We start from the raw sequence: 15,092 nt of genomic DNA on the forward strand, positions 1-15,092 counted from the left end.
TGACCTTGTACTGCCACTCTTCTACTGTTGGCAATTGCTGCTGTTTCAATCTGTGCTGGGAGGTTGATGTGGTGGGGTGGGGGCAGGAAAGAGGCAAGCCTCTCTGCAACCAAAAAGGTGTTTGATATGAAGGCTGAGCAGCAGAAAGAGACGGTTGGGTCTGGTGCTGTGGCCACAGATGTTCCCACTCTGCCTAATCCCCCATGAACGTTTCTGTGTTGAAACTGGAGCTGCGCCACCAGGGACGGGAATCTTGTGGCTTAGCCCTGCTCATACCATGTTGGACTCCCAGCTCCCATCAACCAACAGGAAGCGGGGATGGGAATTGGGAGACCAGGGCTGGTGAACCAGTGGATGTTCCTGGGTTCCAAATCTCACCACCCCGTCTTTTTCTGTGTTTGTTAAGAAATCAATCTTTTAGTGCAGTCACACCCACTTGGGAACTTCCTGACTCTTGGCGTCAGACAAACACCTTCCCTGCATCCTTTTTGGTATCTGCCAGAAAAAGCTTTCTCATTCAGACAAACCCAACCAGATGTGCAGTGTGCTTACATGTGTTTTAATCTGTTTTTGCTGGTTTTATTGATTGTGTTTTAATCTGGTTTTGAGGCATCTAATCATAGCCTGCATTTTTATCAAAGCTTATATTTTTGATCAGGGCCTGTATTTTAAAATGAGCTTAAAGATTTTCAAATGTTTCATGCCAGGCAGAAGACCAGCTGCCTAAAAACCTTGGCAAGATGTTTATCCTCCTGGACAAGGGGCCCCCTGATTTATAGCAGAAAACAATTCTCAAAGTCGTAAAAAAGGGAATTACAGGCTAAGAGCAAGGTTACACTGACCCTACAAATTAAGCGTTGGCAAATAGTAAAATGAGCCATATCTTCTTCCTAAGGTTAAAAGGCCAAGAGCAATGGAAAAGCATCTGGCTGGCAGAAAGGGAGGGAGTATTTTGGGAAGTCTTTTTCTAAAGTTGTTTCTTTCTTAAACTGAGATCCTTTTAAGATTTCTTTTCCTTTTAAAAGGTTATCTATGATAATGTATGAAATATATTAGCTTAAATGTAATTATGCAAAGGATTTAGAAACTAAGAAATGTTAAAACCTTATGCTAGATTCTTATTTCATAGAATCATGGTTATAAGAGACCACAGGGGCCATTGAGTCCAGCCCCCTGCCAGACAGGAGACGCCATCGAGCACTCCTGATATATGGTTGTCAGGCTTTTTGTTTAAAGACCTCCAAAAAGGAGATCTTTCATTGATGATGCATGAGGATGTGAACTCAAGATCCTTGACATCTGTTTAAGATAAAAATTTAAAACTATTAACCATCTGTTTTGGAGGGCAATAGGGCAAGGAGAGCAAGAGGTGAGCTGGTAATTAAGGTTCCTTGTTGAGATAAATGTAAGATATATGACTACTTATTTGTCATTTATAGATAGAAGAATATATAGCTTTTGTCTCCCATAAAAGGTAATATGAAATGGGTGTATCTTTTAGGATTGGTTCTAGCAAACAGCCAATGGGAATTTCAACCAGGCTGATTGGACAGAGGCAGCCAAAGGAGGAGCAAGGAGGCTGGGCTGAGGGAATATAAGTGCTGGCCATAATGGCAGGAGCCCAGGCCAGAGCTTGGTAACCATATACCACTGTGCCTCTCATTTATTTGTCTGACAAATAAATTATTATTTTAATTTCTCTATTGCTGAGTTGAATATTTCATTCCAGCTAAGCGTTAACCACAAGCAGGGTACTACAGTTTTAGTTTATAATTGATATTCTATTTTTCCAAATGTTGTAAACGGTTGCTTTTAACATTTTTTTGGCACGTGATTTTATTGTTTCATTCTTTTTGTAAACCTCTTTGAGAGGTTTCTCCCCCCTTTTTTCAAATCCAGCAGTATATACGTTTAAACCAACCCCTGACCAGCGAACATGGTGATTTAAGGCTGATGGTCCCCCTCTACTGTTCTAAATAAGCAGCCTCTCAAAATTGTCTGCCCACATTTGTGAGCAAAGAAGTTTCCCTAGGGGGAGGAAAAACTCCCAAAAATTTTCTGCCGGGGGTGGAGTTCAACACATGTTTTCTCACCTGTTTGCGAGCCAGTAGGGTACAGTAGTTAAGAATGCTGGACTAGGAATTGGGTGACCAGCATTCATATCCCCCCCCAACTTGGCCATTATTATTATTATTATTATTATTATTATTATTATTATTATTATTATTATTATTATTTCTACACCCCTCCTTTTCCCCTAACAGGACTCAAGGTGGCTTACAGATAAAAATAAGAACCGCTAAAAACATAGAAAGAACAATCATCAAAAGCCAATTAAACATTGATAGAAATGTGTGTGTTTGTGTGTGTGTGTGTGTGTGTGTGTGTGTGTGTGTGTAGTCTATTAAAACTGTACCAATAATTGCAGCAAAACCAGCACAGCACCAGCCCTTTCCTTAAAAGCAGTCAGTTCCCCAAAGCCTGTTGAAACACGAAAGCCTTCACCTACCAGGACGGAAAGACAACAAGGAGGGAGCCAGTCTGGCTTTTCTGGGGGGTGGGTCTCAGAGTCCGGCAGCAGTCACCCCTGAGAAGCAGCCCCTTGTCCCCACAGTATCCTGGATGCAAAGGCATTGCTGGGAATGATAATAGGAGGCATGAGCCCCATGTACACAACTGAGTGATATGCAAAGAAAATTCTGCAAAGTGGCCTTCTCAAAGGAAAACCTCGGAAATTTCCTCAACAAAACATCTTCTGAGGAATCACTCCCCAACTTCCCTCTAGTTTCAACAGAGGCCTTTGCTAGGCTCTCTTGGAAAGCAGGGCAGGAGGCTAGCAGTGGCTAACCATGTGGCTCAATGGCCACTGAGCAGATCAGTCTGCTTTCCCACCCCTTGCGAAGTAATGACCTTAGCGCTGGGGAGAGGGAGAGGGAGAGAGCGCCAATAGTGGGGTGGGGCTCATGCAGACCTCCCCTGATAAGATTTGCCTGCCAGGCATCTAATAATAATAATAATAATAATAATAATAATAATAATAATAATAATAATAATAGTTTATTTATACCCCACCCATCTGGCTGGGTTTCTCCAGCCACTCTGGGCAGCTTCCAACAAAGTATTAAAATACAGTGGTCTGTTAAACATTAAAAATTTCCCTAAACAGGGCTGCCTTCAGATGTCTTCTAAAAGTCTGGTAGTTGTTCTTCTCTTTGACATCTGGTGGGAGGGTGTTCCACAGGGTGGGTGTCACTACCGAGAAGGCCCTCTGCCTGGTTCCCTGTAACTTGGCTTCTTGCAGGGAGGGAACTGCCAGAAGGCCCTTGGTGCTGGACCTCAGTGTCTAGATAGAACGATGGGGGTGGAGACGCTCCTTCAGATATACTGGACCGAGGCCATTTAGGGCTTTAAAGGTCAGCACCAACGCTTTGAATTGTGCTCGGAAACGTACTGGGAGCCAATGTAGATCTTTCAAGACCAATGTAGATCTTTCATGCATTTTCCAGGCACTATTAGACTCCAGGTCTCATGAGCCCCAGCCACCCAGGCCAGCAGTCAAGAGATGTTGGGAGATGGGAGCACCTGGGGCTCCACTTCACATGCTGGCTGGAGCTGAAGGGAGCTGGGAGCCCAAAAAGAGATTAAGAGACACAAGTCCCCCCCCCCATATCCCTCTTCTAAGTCAAGTTTCCACCACATTTTTAGTTATGGAAGGTGTTATATCTGGGTTATGTTTAAAAACAGGTGAGAAAGCGTGAGGCAGAGCTGAATTGAAGTGTTTGCTTTCCAAATCCCACAAATATGATACTGCACTGTTTTGAATTTCTTTTTCTTTCTTGCCAGATTTCAAGGCAGGAGGAAGAGTGCCATTACTTTTTTTTACTTTTTTTTGTAACAGGACTTTTCTCGGAGCAAGATAGCCTGGTGGTGGAACAGCCTGCGAAACTTTTAGCTGACTATATGGGCTGCTTTGAATCACGAACTGCTGAATATTTATCTGCTGGCTTGAATTATTGTTGTTTGGTGTATCCAGTGTGTAAGCTGCAATGGCTGGGCACTGATGCAAATAAACGACCACCTGTGACTGTCTGGTTCACATGCGATGCTAAGCCAAGCCAGCGCACAGGGAGGAGACTGTGACTGCTCTGCTCATCCTCTGATCTTGGCGGTTGAATCACTGCTACCATCCAGACAAGCCACAAGCTGTAATAAACCATGATCGAGGTTTGCTTAGTGTCATGAGCAAATTGCCCCCTCCCTCTCCCTCTCTCTCGGGGGGGGGGGGGGAGGCACGATCCTGATCACATTCCAAAGCAACAGCCCAGAACCCCAAGTTCCACCTACCAGAGCCTGATGTGAAGGGCACGCATTTAGTATTAAAAACCCAGGAATCTGTTTTGAGTGACAGGAACACAGGAAGCAGCCTTATACCAAATCAGGGTAAAGGTAAAGGTCAAGGACCCCTGGACGGTTAAGTCCAGTCAAAGGCGACTATGGGGTTGCAGTGCTCATCTCGCTTTCAGGTCAAAGGAGCCGGCGTTTGTCCACAGACAGCTTTCTGGGTCATGTAGCCAGCAGGACTAAACCGCTTCTGGCACAAGGAAGTGTCGGACTTGCACTCCGTTACAACCGAGCTACTCCTCCGCTTGAGTCCTTTGAAATCGCCTCCGACAATAATTAACGACCTGAGCCTCTGATAAGGCCTCAGGTACGTTCCCCATTCAGCAGAGTATCAAAGCAGCAGAAGTGATGAGATTTATGAGCTACGACTTCCAGGTTGGCGGAGCTCCTTTGATCGGGAGGAATTTGCTCCGTGGAAATCAGGGTCTGACCGCCACGGCGAGGGCGGAGACCCACTGAAATCACAGGCGGGAGAAGCTTGTGAACCTGGGATTCGGCTGGCACCTTTTGCGCCTCCCCTACTCGCGGGGAAACCCTGTTTTGGGGATCCGGAGCAACGTGGGGTGAGTGGCGCGGTGCTTTGAATTGACTGCTTCTTTCACGGAGTGAAGCCGCATTGCTGTTGCCGGAGAGCGCTGACTTTTTCCTGTGGACAATTGGACTTTAAACAACTACCCGTGAGTAGAACGGAAAATTGGATCTTTAAATACCTTAATTTGGCACCGTAACGGGAAGGTTTTAAACAGGAACTCCGCCTTCCTTTTTTGTAAATAGATTGAAGCAAAGACGTTACAAGCTAAAGTCTTGGAAAGCCTTTGGTAAAGGATTAAATTTCCATCGGTTAAAATTATCAAACCCCCCTTGGAAGCAGGAGAAGAGGGGGGGGAATTTTGGACCTAGTGAGCCTGCAGGAGAGAGTGAAAAATCAAATTACCACCGCTCTGAACCTGGAAACGGGCTGCCAGAAAGAGTGACGTTTTGGGAGAGTTCATTGACTGTGAACAGAACGTATTTGACAGCTAGCTAAATAAGAGAAATATACTGTTTCCATTGTCCTCTTCTGCGTTTAAAAAGGGGGAAAAGTAACTGAAAATTGAAACTATCTTTATTGCTTGAGTTGTGCTTGAAAGGATTGATACAAGTGGAGACTGTTTCCCTCTAGAGGGAGCTTTTGAAACTGTTACAGGAGTGGAACTGGGGAATCTCCAGCTGCAAGATAAGAAATTGTGAGAACCAGGGATTGACCTTGATTGACCATTTAAAAATGTTGACAGGAGAAGCCATAGTGACTGCATTATGTAAGATAAGCTATTTGCTGGAACAGCTTCACAAGAAGACGGATGATATGACTACTAAAATTGACAACTTGAGACAAAAAGCGATTAATTTGAGACAAAAAGTGAGCACCAACACAGAAATTATTCAGGACTTGGTACAGGAATCTACTTTGGCAGGACAAATTGTGGAGGAGAAGGAGAAAGCTGTTGTTGTCGAACCGAAAGTAATACAAGCGGGATCCTCAGCTTTACAGAAGCAAATTGAGGGCTATAAGTTGAGGCCTTTTATGATTGAATCTAGAAAAAGTCAGATTTTGAGGATCGGAGCCCGGCTTGGACTGGAGAAGGAAAGTTGGAAAGATCCCTCCATGCAGGGATTAACTGACTTTTGGGACATGGACTTGGGTCAGGAGGAAATTGAAGTTCTGGGGGACTTAGCCAGTTTGACTGGGGTCATGTACCACCTATAGATCATTTTCATTATGTTTTCTTTCAAGGCACTACATGCCATAAATTTAATACCGGTGGTCCATAACTGTTCCCAGTCAACAAACATAATATCATGACCGATGTCCTGTGCCCATTTAATCATAGCTGATTTCACCATTTCATCCTGTGTGTTCCATGTCAGCAGCAAATTATACATTTTAGATAAATTCTTAGTATTGGATTCTAACAATTCTGTTTCCAACTTTGACCTCTCCTTCTGAAAACCAAGTTTCTGTTAGTGCTTTCAGAACTCACAGGGTTAAAGAGTTCTGTGTGACGTCCCTCAATTCCTGCCGCGTGACTCAGAAAGAGGGAGGAGTTGTTTCTCACCGTTCCGTCTCTGTTCTCGAGGGAGACGGTGGCCATGGCTGCTAGCAGCCCAGGAGAATCTGAGAAATGCTGAGCTGTAAATATTCTGCTGCAATAAAGGACTGATAAATAAATAAGCACACTAACGCTTCGTGTGTTTGGATGGTTTTGAAGCAACAGTTGTTCCGCTGTGTTTTACTCTGCAAACTTGCGGCTGCCGGAGGAGGACCTGAGCAGAGGTCGCGACGGAAGAGTGCCGGACAGCCATAGAAGGAGCTGCGCTTAATTGGGGCCGTAAATCAATTAAGCCTAATTATTCTCAGAGGTTATGGACCTAATTACCGCTTGTAAAACTGTTGCTGGAATGCTTTGAAGTCAGCTGGGTCAGCTGGAGAACGCTACCGAAAGCGGAGGTCTGCGTTCTGGGTTTTGCCTGCGTCTGAGAGGCAAGGAGCTGTTGAAGCACAGAGCTAGAGGCAAGAGAGCTAGCTGGAGCTGAGAAGCAGCTGGAAGAATCGTTACTCCAAGCAAGGGAGAGCCGGAGGAGCTGGTACTGAGCACTGAGCACTGAGTGAGTACAGCTTAATGGGCACCTTGGGAGAACGGGAGAGGATGGCGCAGTTCCAGAAGCATGGTTTTGAGCTTAAGCTACCATGTGAAAAGCTGACGCGCGAAGGCTGGCTGCAGTGGAGCTTCCACGTAGAAATTTTTCTCGTGGGGACAAACCTTTGGGAAGCAGTACAGCCACAGAGAGCGGCTGGAGCAGCTAAAGAGCTGAGTGAAGCTGAAGAGTGTGTGCTAGCTTTCCTGGCAGAGAATGTAAGTGATGCGCTGAAGCCTATTGTCCTAGATGCTGAGAGGCCTGAGGTTGCTTGGCTGGCACTCCGTGAGGCTTGTGAAGCGGGAGTGGGAAGCAAGGGCCAAGATGTGGCTGCATCAGAAGGGGAGAGGCAAGATGGCGCTGGGCACATTCTTGAGAGCCAACACACAGCTGAGGGAAGCTGTGGGCCCCCAGAGGGGGCAGAAGGGACTATTGCTGGCAGCTGTACTGGTGCTGCACCGTGCCTGTGTGAGGAGCCAGGCCAGGAGCCAAGCGTTGGGAGCCCTTTACCCACCAGAGGGGGTGCAGGAAAACGTCCTGGGAGCCCTAAGAGCAGTGGGGGGGCAGTGAGCGGTGAAAGCTCAGAAACGGCTTGTTTTCTAAAGGCACCCAAAGGTTGTTTTCGTCGTGCGCAGAGGTCTGGGAAGCTGCGGAGAGCTAGACGCTTCAAGGCCGGCCACCTGCGAAAAGTCAAGATAAGCCCCAAAGAGTTGCGTGGGAAAGTAGAGGCCAGTCCGGTCTCCAAGGCAACAGAGGAAGTTGCTTCTACTGAAGCTGACAAGGTCCTGAACAAGGGGGAGTTGGTTGACGTGGCAACCAGAGAGAATTGCTGCAGACGCCCAGTGGGAGGGGGCAGCGAGACTTTTGTTGCTATGGCAATGTTTGAGGACAGCTCTGAGAGAGACACTGAACTAAGCTTTGTAATCGACTCTGCAGCTAACCGCAACATGGTTCCAGAGACCCCTGCAGTCGAGATGTGGAATTGCACGGCAGTTTCAAAGGGACAAACTGTAAAGTTCGCAAATGGACAGAGATCTAAAATTGATAAGTGTACTAATGTATATCTTTCTGTTTTGCAGGAGGCGGTGGATTTTTGTGTTGTTCCAGGGGTTCATCACTGTTTGTTATCTGTGCCTTATTTGTTAAGTAAGGGGTTCAAAGTTTGTTTTGAAAATGATGTTTGCACAATCTCCAGAGGGGGGAGGTTACTGGCCAAAGTGCGAAAGGGACAGAATGATCTTTTCATTCTTAAAACGTCTCTTGGGGGTGAGGGGAAGGTTGAGAAAGCACAAGCGTTGCGTGCTACAGTTCCCAACCAGCGTACTACAGTTCCCGCTCATGCCACATGTGCATGCGCATGGCATCAGAGAACGATTCACAATCCTTTAGAGGATTTGCAGGTGTTACCTGAGGTTGTTGCAGGTTGCAAAATTAAAGATTGTGGAAGTGCCATTAATTGTGACACTTGCAAGCAGGCAAAGGTGAGAGGGTGCAGTTACCCAAAGGTGGAACGGGTTGCCACCAAACCTTTTGAGCTGGTTCACATAGATCTGTTGGGTCCTGTCAGGGAACAGAGTCTAGGGGGGGCCAGGTATCTGCTGACTTTTCTGGATGATTTTTCTCAGAATTCCTGGACTCTTGGTCTCAAATCCAAGGAGGATGCAGTACAGCTGATCAGGAGCTGGATTGAGGGAGTAGAACTAAGGTTCTCCACCAGAGTGAAAACGATCATCAGTGACAGAAATGCTAAGTACACTGGTTCTGCTTTGCAGAAGTTCTTTTACGAGAAAAGGATACGTCACACAGTTACTTCACCCAATCAGAGGGGGGTGGCAGAGCTGAGGAGTGGAGCTCTGGTTCAGGCAGCACAGGTGATGCTTGCAGAGTCTGGGTTACCTCCACAGTTTTGGCTGGAGGCGGCTAAAGCCGTATGCTTCACCTGGAATAGGACCTACAATTCGCTGGTAGGTGACACTCCGTTTTCTCTGTTGAATGGCCGAAAACCCCAGATTCACTTTCTGCGCAGGTTTGGGTCTCCTGCGATTGTCCCTGTGCCTGAGGCTTTGCGAGGGCCAGATGGAGCCAAAGTCCAGAAAATGATCTTCTGTGGGTATGAGCCAGAAGCCCGTGCATGGCGGTTTGCTTACCCTTCAGGTGATCAGAGTAAGGTGCTGATCAGTAAACACGCTGAGTTCTGTGAGGAGGATGTAAAGTCAAAGTCTCCTGTCAGGCATGATGTTCTCTCAGAATGTCTCTCTGATCCAGAAGACAGTTCTGATGAAGAGGAAGAAGGGGCTGAGGCTGCTGATGACGACCAGGTCACTGACCAGGGTCAGGAGCAGGATAGGGCATCTCCACAAGTTGTTAAAAGAGAGCCCAAGAGTGAGCCTAGTTCTCCCATGAGTGTAATGGAGAGGATTCGAAGACGCGTTAAGTCAGAGGGGGAATCCCATGATGCTGAGGACACACCAGCTGATCGCGGTGAGTCAGAGGAAACACCTGAGTTTGTGCCTAGGCGAAGCAGTCGCACAACAAAGGGTATTCCACCTGAGAGGTATCAGGCTACAGGTGCGTGGGTAAGTTTCGCACAGTGCGAATCTGAGAGTTGTGAGGTAATTCCACAAATGCCCAACAGGTACGCCAAGGGAGGGCGCAAGGCATTGGGGATGGGATTGATCTCACAGAAGTCTGGAGAGGTAAACACCCAAGTCACCTCAGGAATGGAGGGAAGAGGGGGTGTTAGTGCTTTCAGAACTCACAGGGTTAAAGAGTTCTGTGTGACGTCCCTCAATTCCTGTCGCGTGACTCAGAAAGAGGGAGGAGTTGTTTCTCACCGTTCCGTCTCTGTTCTCGAGGGAGACGGTGGCCATGGCTGCTAGCAGCCCAGGAGAATCTGAGAAATGCTGAGCTGTAAATATTCTGCTGCAATAAAGGACTGATAAATAAATAAGCACACTAACGCTTCGTGTGTTTGGATGGTTTTGAAGCAACAGTTGTTCCGCTGTGTTTTACTCTGCAAACTTGCGGCTGCCGGAGGAGGACCTGAGCAGAGGTCGCGACGGAAGAGTGCCGGACAGCCATAGAAGGAGTTGCGCTTAATTGGGGCCGTAAATCAATTAAGCCTAATTATTCTCAGAGTTTCCTGTCCTGCTTAAATGTCTCATTTATCTGACGATAACGTAGCCAATCTCGAACTTTATGCTTTAGCTTCTCAAAACTTTGAAGCTTCAGTTTTTCACCATCATATTCTAAAATTTCACAATATTTAGGCCAATTAGAGTCCATGTTAAGTTTTTTCACTGCTTTCGCTTCCATTGGTGACAACCACCTAGGGGTTTTACTTTCCAGTAGATCCTTATATCTATTCCAAACATTATACAATGCTTTCCTGACAATATGGTTCTTAAAACTTTTATACACCTTTACCTTGTCATACCACAAATATGCATGCCAACCAAAACTATTGTCATATCCTTCCAGATCAAGAATGTCTGTATCTTCCAGAAGTAGCCATTGCTTCAACCAGCAAAAAGCTGCTGATTCATAATAAAGTCTTAAGTCTGGCAGGGCAAAGCCCCCTCTATCTTTTGCATCAGTTAAAATCTTGAATTTTATTCTGGGCTTTTTGCCCTGCCAGACAAATTTAGATATATCTTTCTGCCACTTCTTGAAGCAGTCCATTTTGTCTAGAATCTGCAACGTCTGAAATAAAAATAACATTCTTGGCAATACATTCATCTTAATAACAGCAATTCGGCCTAACAAGGAAAGTTTCAGCCTAGACCATATATCTAGATCTTTCTTTACTTCTGACCAACATTTTTCATAGTTATCTTTAAATAAATTCACATTTTTAGATGTTAAATTTACCCCCAGGTACTTAACCTTTTTTGCTATTTCCAACCCGGTTTCACTCTGAAACCTATCTTTCTCCTCATTTGTTAGGTTTTTTTCCAGCACCTTTGTTTTCTGTTTATTTAATTTAAATCCTGCGACCTGGCCGAATGTCTCCATTAATTCTAGAACTCTTTTGGTACTAGCTTCTGGCTGTTGCAAGGTTAACACTAAATCATCTGCAAATGCCCTTAACTTATATTGTTTAGTTCCGACCTGTATTCCTTTTACCAGCTGGTCCTTTCTAATCATGTTCAGTAAAACCTCCAGGACAGATATAAACAGTAAAGGGGATATAGGGCATCCCTGTCGTGTACCTTTCTCTATTGGTATTTCATCCATTACCACATTATTCACAATTAATTTCGCTCTTTGTTCAGAGTATATTGCACCTATACCGTTTTCAAACCCTTGGCCTACCCCCATCCCATGGAGATTCTTCTTCATAAATTTCCAAGAAATATTGTCAAAGGCTTTCTCCGCGTCCACAAAGATCAAAACTACCTTTCTATTGATGTCCACCTCTAACAACTCCAAAATGTCTATAACATTCCTCACATTGTCTGACATATGTCTCCCTGGGAGAAAGCCTGTTTGATTCTTGTGAATCTCCTCTGCCAGTACTCTCTTAAATCTTTTCGCTAAAACGTCTGCAAAAATTTTATAATCCACATTCAAGAGTGATATAGGGCGGTAGTTCTTAACTTGATGTTTCTCAGTTTCTGTCTTCGGTATAAGTGAAATGAATGCTTCTTTCCACGATTCAGGAGCCTTTTCCCCTCTAGTATCTGGTTGCATACTTCCTTCAATGGTTGTATTAACCATTCCTTAAGGGCTTTGTAGTATTTTGCAGTTAAGCCGTCTGGTCCTGGTGATTTCCCCAATTTCATATTCTGAATGTACTGCCTTGAAAGAGAATATAATGAAAATGATCTATAGGTGGTACATGACCCCAGTCAAGCTTGCAAAGATCTACCATTTGCCCAATAACAAATGCTGGAAATGTAATGAGGCTGAAGGTACTTTTTACCATCTTTGGTGGACCTGCCCAAAGATTAAGGCCTACTGGGAAATGATCTATAATGAAATTAAGAAAGTCCTTAAGTGGACATTTGTAAAGAAACCGGAGGCTTTTCTCTTGGGCATGGTCGGCCAATTGGTACCAAACAAGGATAAGACATTTTTCATGTACGCAACCACAGCAGCAAGAATCCTGTTGGCAAAGTATTGGAAGATGCAAGAACTACCTACTCTGGAAGAATGGCAGTCGAAGGTGACGGAATATATGGGACTGGCAGAGATGACCGGCAGAATCCGTGACCAGAGGAAAGAGACAGTGGAAGAGGACTGGAGGAAATTTAAAATATATCTTAAAAGTTATTGTAAAATTGTGGACTGATAAGATGTCAAGGGGTAAGAAACAAAGAATTACAGCTGTAAATCTTAAACTTTAAGTAAATTCAAAAGGAACCCGATTAAAAACTGACTGATGAGTTGCTCGAAAAAATGGCAAAATAAGGATGTAGCGAAGGGAAGGATGGGGAAGTCAAATTATTGTTGTATGTTGTATGTTTTGATGTTTGTGTTTTGTTTTTGTTTTGTATTGTCTTTGATATGTGTAAAAAAACAATAAAAATATTTTTTTTTTAAAAAAAATGAAGTTCTGGGGGCCTTTGGATTTGGAGGAATCTTGAAACATGTTCTGAAACACTTTATGGATCTTAACTTTAACTATGGAAATTTGGCTGACCTGTCGAGAAGGAATAAAAGCATTGTTAGGTTGGAGTCTCCCGAGATCGGCTCTTTAGCATTAAGGAATATGAAGAAGAACTGCAGATGGGACTTGGAAAAGAGTTAAGAGCCTCGGACATAAGATCTCCAGGTTGATGGACTATATGGAATTGACGGAAAGGACTGGCAGAATCCGAGACCAGGGAGAAGAGATGGTGGAAGAAGATTGGAAAATTTAAAGTTTATATATAGAAATATTGTAAAATTAATGAGTGATAGAAAAATGTTGGAATCAAATTTTATGGCCTTAGTAGAAAGGAGTTAAGCATATACAAGTATTTTAGTTTTAATGGAAAATAAGGTTAAAAATATGTTAAGATATTTATAATATGACAGAAAATAGAGAAAAATGGAAAGGATTTGCTGAAACAATTAATAGAAGTGGAATACAAAAAGGGAGGTGAGAGGAGGTTGATGAAACAAGGGAATGAAAGATAGAGTATGGAAAAGGTGTGATGTATGTTTTTAAATTGTTTTTGTTTTGTTTTGTTTAGGGTTAGGGTTAGGGTTTTGTTTAGTTTAATGTGTTAAGGTTGTGTTTTGTATTGTTTATATATTGTATTGTATTGGTTTTTTTCTCTCTCTTTTTTTTCTCTCTTTTGTCTTTTCTCTCTTCTTTTCCTTTTTTGTAAGCTTTAAAAGTAATAAATGTTATTTTTTTAAAAAAAAGATTTATGAGCTACATCGCAAAAGAGTTTTATTTCTAGCTACACAGACAGAAAACGTATCATCTCTCTCTGAAAGGCAGAGAGCAAGTCAACAACAAAGGAACAGGAAACAGTAACTTCACATCCGTCTCCCATCCTCTGTGAGACTTCCAACAGTTTGGAATCTCTGGAATGTTAACAGAGTCTTGTCACTCCAAGCACTGCACAGTGGCACAAACAGAAACTAACATCCTCCCCCTTTCTGTGAACACCACTGGGCAGTGTGTCAGTACAATCTCAGTACAAACCCAGTTTCTGTACATAGGTACAGTGTTGATCCCTCGGAACAACCTTGGACAATAAATCAGCAGGAATTTCATTACCTGGCATGTAGGACACTGTTATGAGTCCTTTCTGAACACATTATCTAGCATGTTGGAGCTTCAACTGCAAGTGCTTCGTGCTTTGCTTACAACTTTCAGAAGTCAGCAAAGCCAAATATGCTTTGTTGTCCTGATAAACCTGGATTGGACACTTTACAGGAATTCTCATGTCTTTACACAATTGTAACAACCATTCACAATCCACAAGTGAATAAGACAGTGCATTCAGTTCAGCTTCACAAGAACTTAAGCTTACTGTTGTTTGCTTCTTGCACGACCAATCAAATAGACCCTGGTTGTACGTGTAGCAAACTCCAGCCATGCTTTTCCTGTCTGTAGTGTCACTTCCAAAACTCGCATCAGCAAATATCTCAAGACCGCCAGACTTCTGATTGTTAAATCTCAGTCTGTAGTGCATAGTGCCTTTCAAATAGCGCGCAATGCGTTTTAGAGATTTCCTTTTCATTTTTTTTTTTCAATTTTTTCAATTGATTTTCACAAAATTAAGAAACACACTAACAAATAAACAGACAAACATAAATCATAACCTTATTAAAACTAACCTTCTTAACATTGTTAAGTGACTTGCTCGTATCCCCCTAGTTGAATTTCAATGGATATCATTTTAACGGTTTTCCAAATCAAAGTTCTTAAAATCTTAACTTAAGCACTTAACATCAGTCTTTCTTCCCAATTCAGCATTAAACATAATAATTCCTCACATTACTTATTTAAATCCTAAGCCTAACTGGTAATTGCAGATTACAAGAAAGGCATTCTGACTAGATATTAGGAAGAACTTTCTGATGGTAAGAGCTGTTTGACAGTGGAATGTACTCCCTCCGAAAGAGGTGGACTCTGCTTCACTGGGGTGACAGCAAATGCTGCAAGGTTTTTAGCTGGGGCAATTAGAATAAGATCCACTATTTGACTATTGATTCTGAGGAGATTTCACCCCTCCCATACCCAAGAATCTCCTGAGGTCTCTGCTGACTCTACAGAGAGGAGGAGCAATATACTGCTCTCTACTTAATTAGTCAAGTGAGTGAGTCTCTGTGTGTGTGAGAGAGAGTCAGTCAGTTTGTCGGAGAGTGAGTGCAAGAGATAGTATTTAGAGATAAGATTGCTGCTAAGAGCAGCTGCAGGCACTCAGAGTAGCATTGATGTATGCTCAGAATATTTAGCTCTGTATATAGTTTGTATTATAGCTGTAGTTATAGAATAAAAGAAGATACTTTACAGAGCTGCTCTCCGAGTGGTTTATACTCTGCAAGACTCTGCAAAATGCTGCTGCGCAACG

The 15,092-nt window shown here is 43.7% G+C and overlaps 1 long non-coding RNA gene across 1 annotated transcript in view; it reads left to right on the forward strand.

The window, feature by feature from the left end:
• Positions 1–689: 689 nt before the first annotated feature.
• Positions 690–15,092, forward strand: part of LOC309361320 — a 367,676-nt gene continuing 353,273 nt past the window's right edge. Inside the window, exon 1 of the long non-coding RNA XR_014164418.1 lies at positions 690–903. This is a non-coding gene — a long non-coding RNA (uncharacterized lncRNA). The remainder of the gene's footprint in view (positions 904–15,092) is intronic.

Source organism: Podarcis melisellensis (genome assembly GCF_964234715.1).
Source record: "Podarcis melisellensis genome assembly, chromosome: W".
In the NCBI taxonomy this organism is placed as follows: domain Eukaryota; kingdom Metazoa; phylum Chordata; class Lepidosauria; order Squamata; family Lacertidae; genus Podarcis; species Podarcis melisellensis.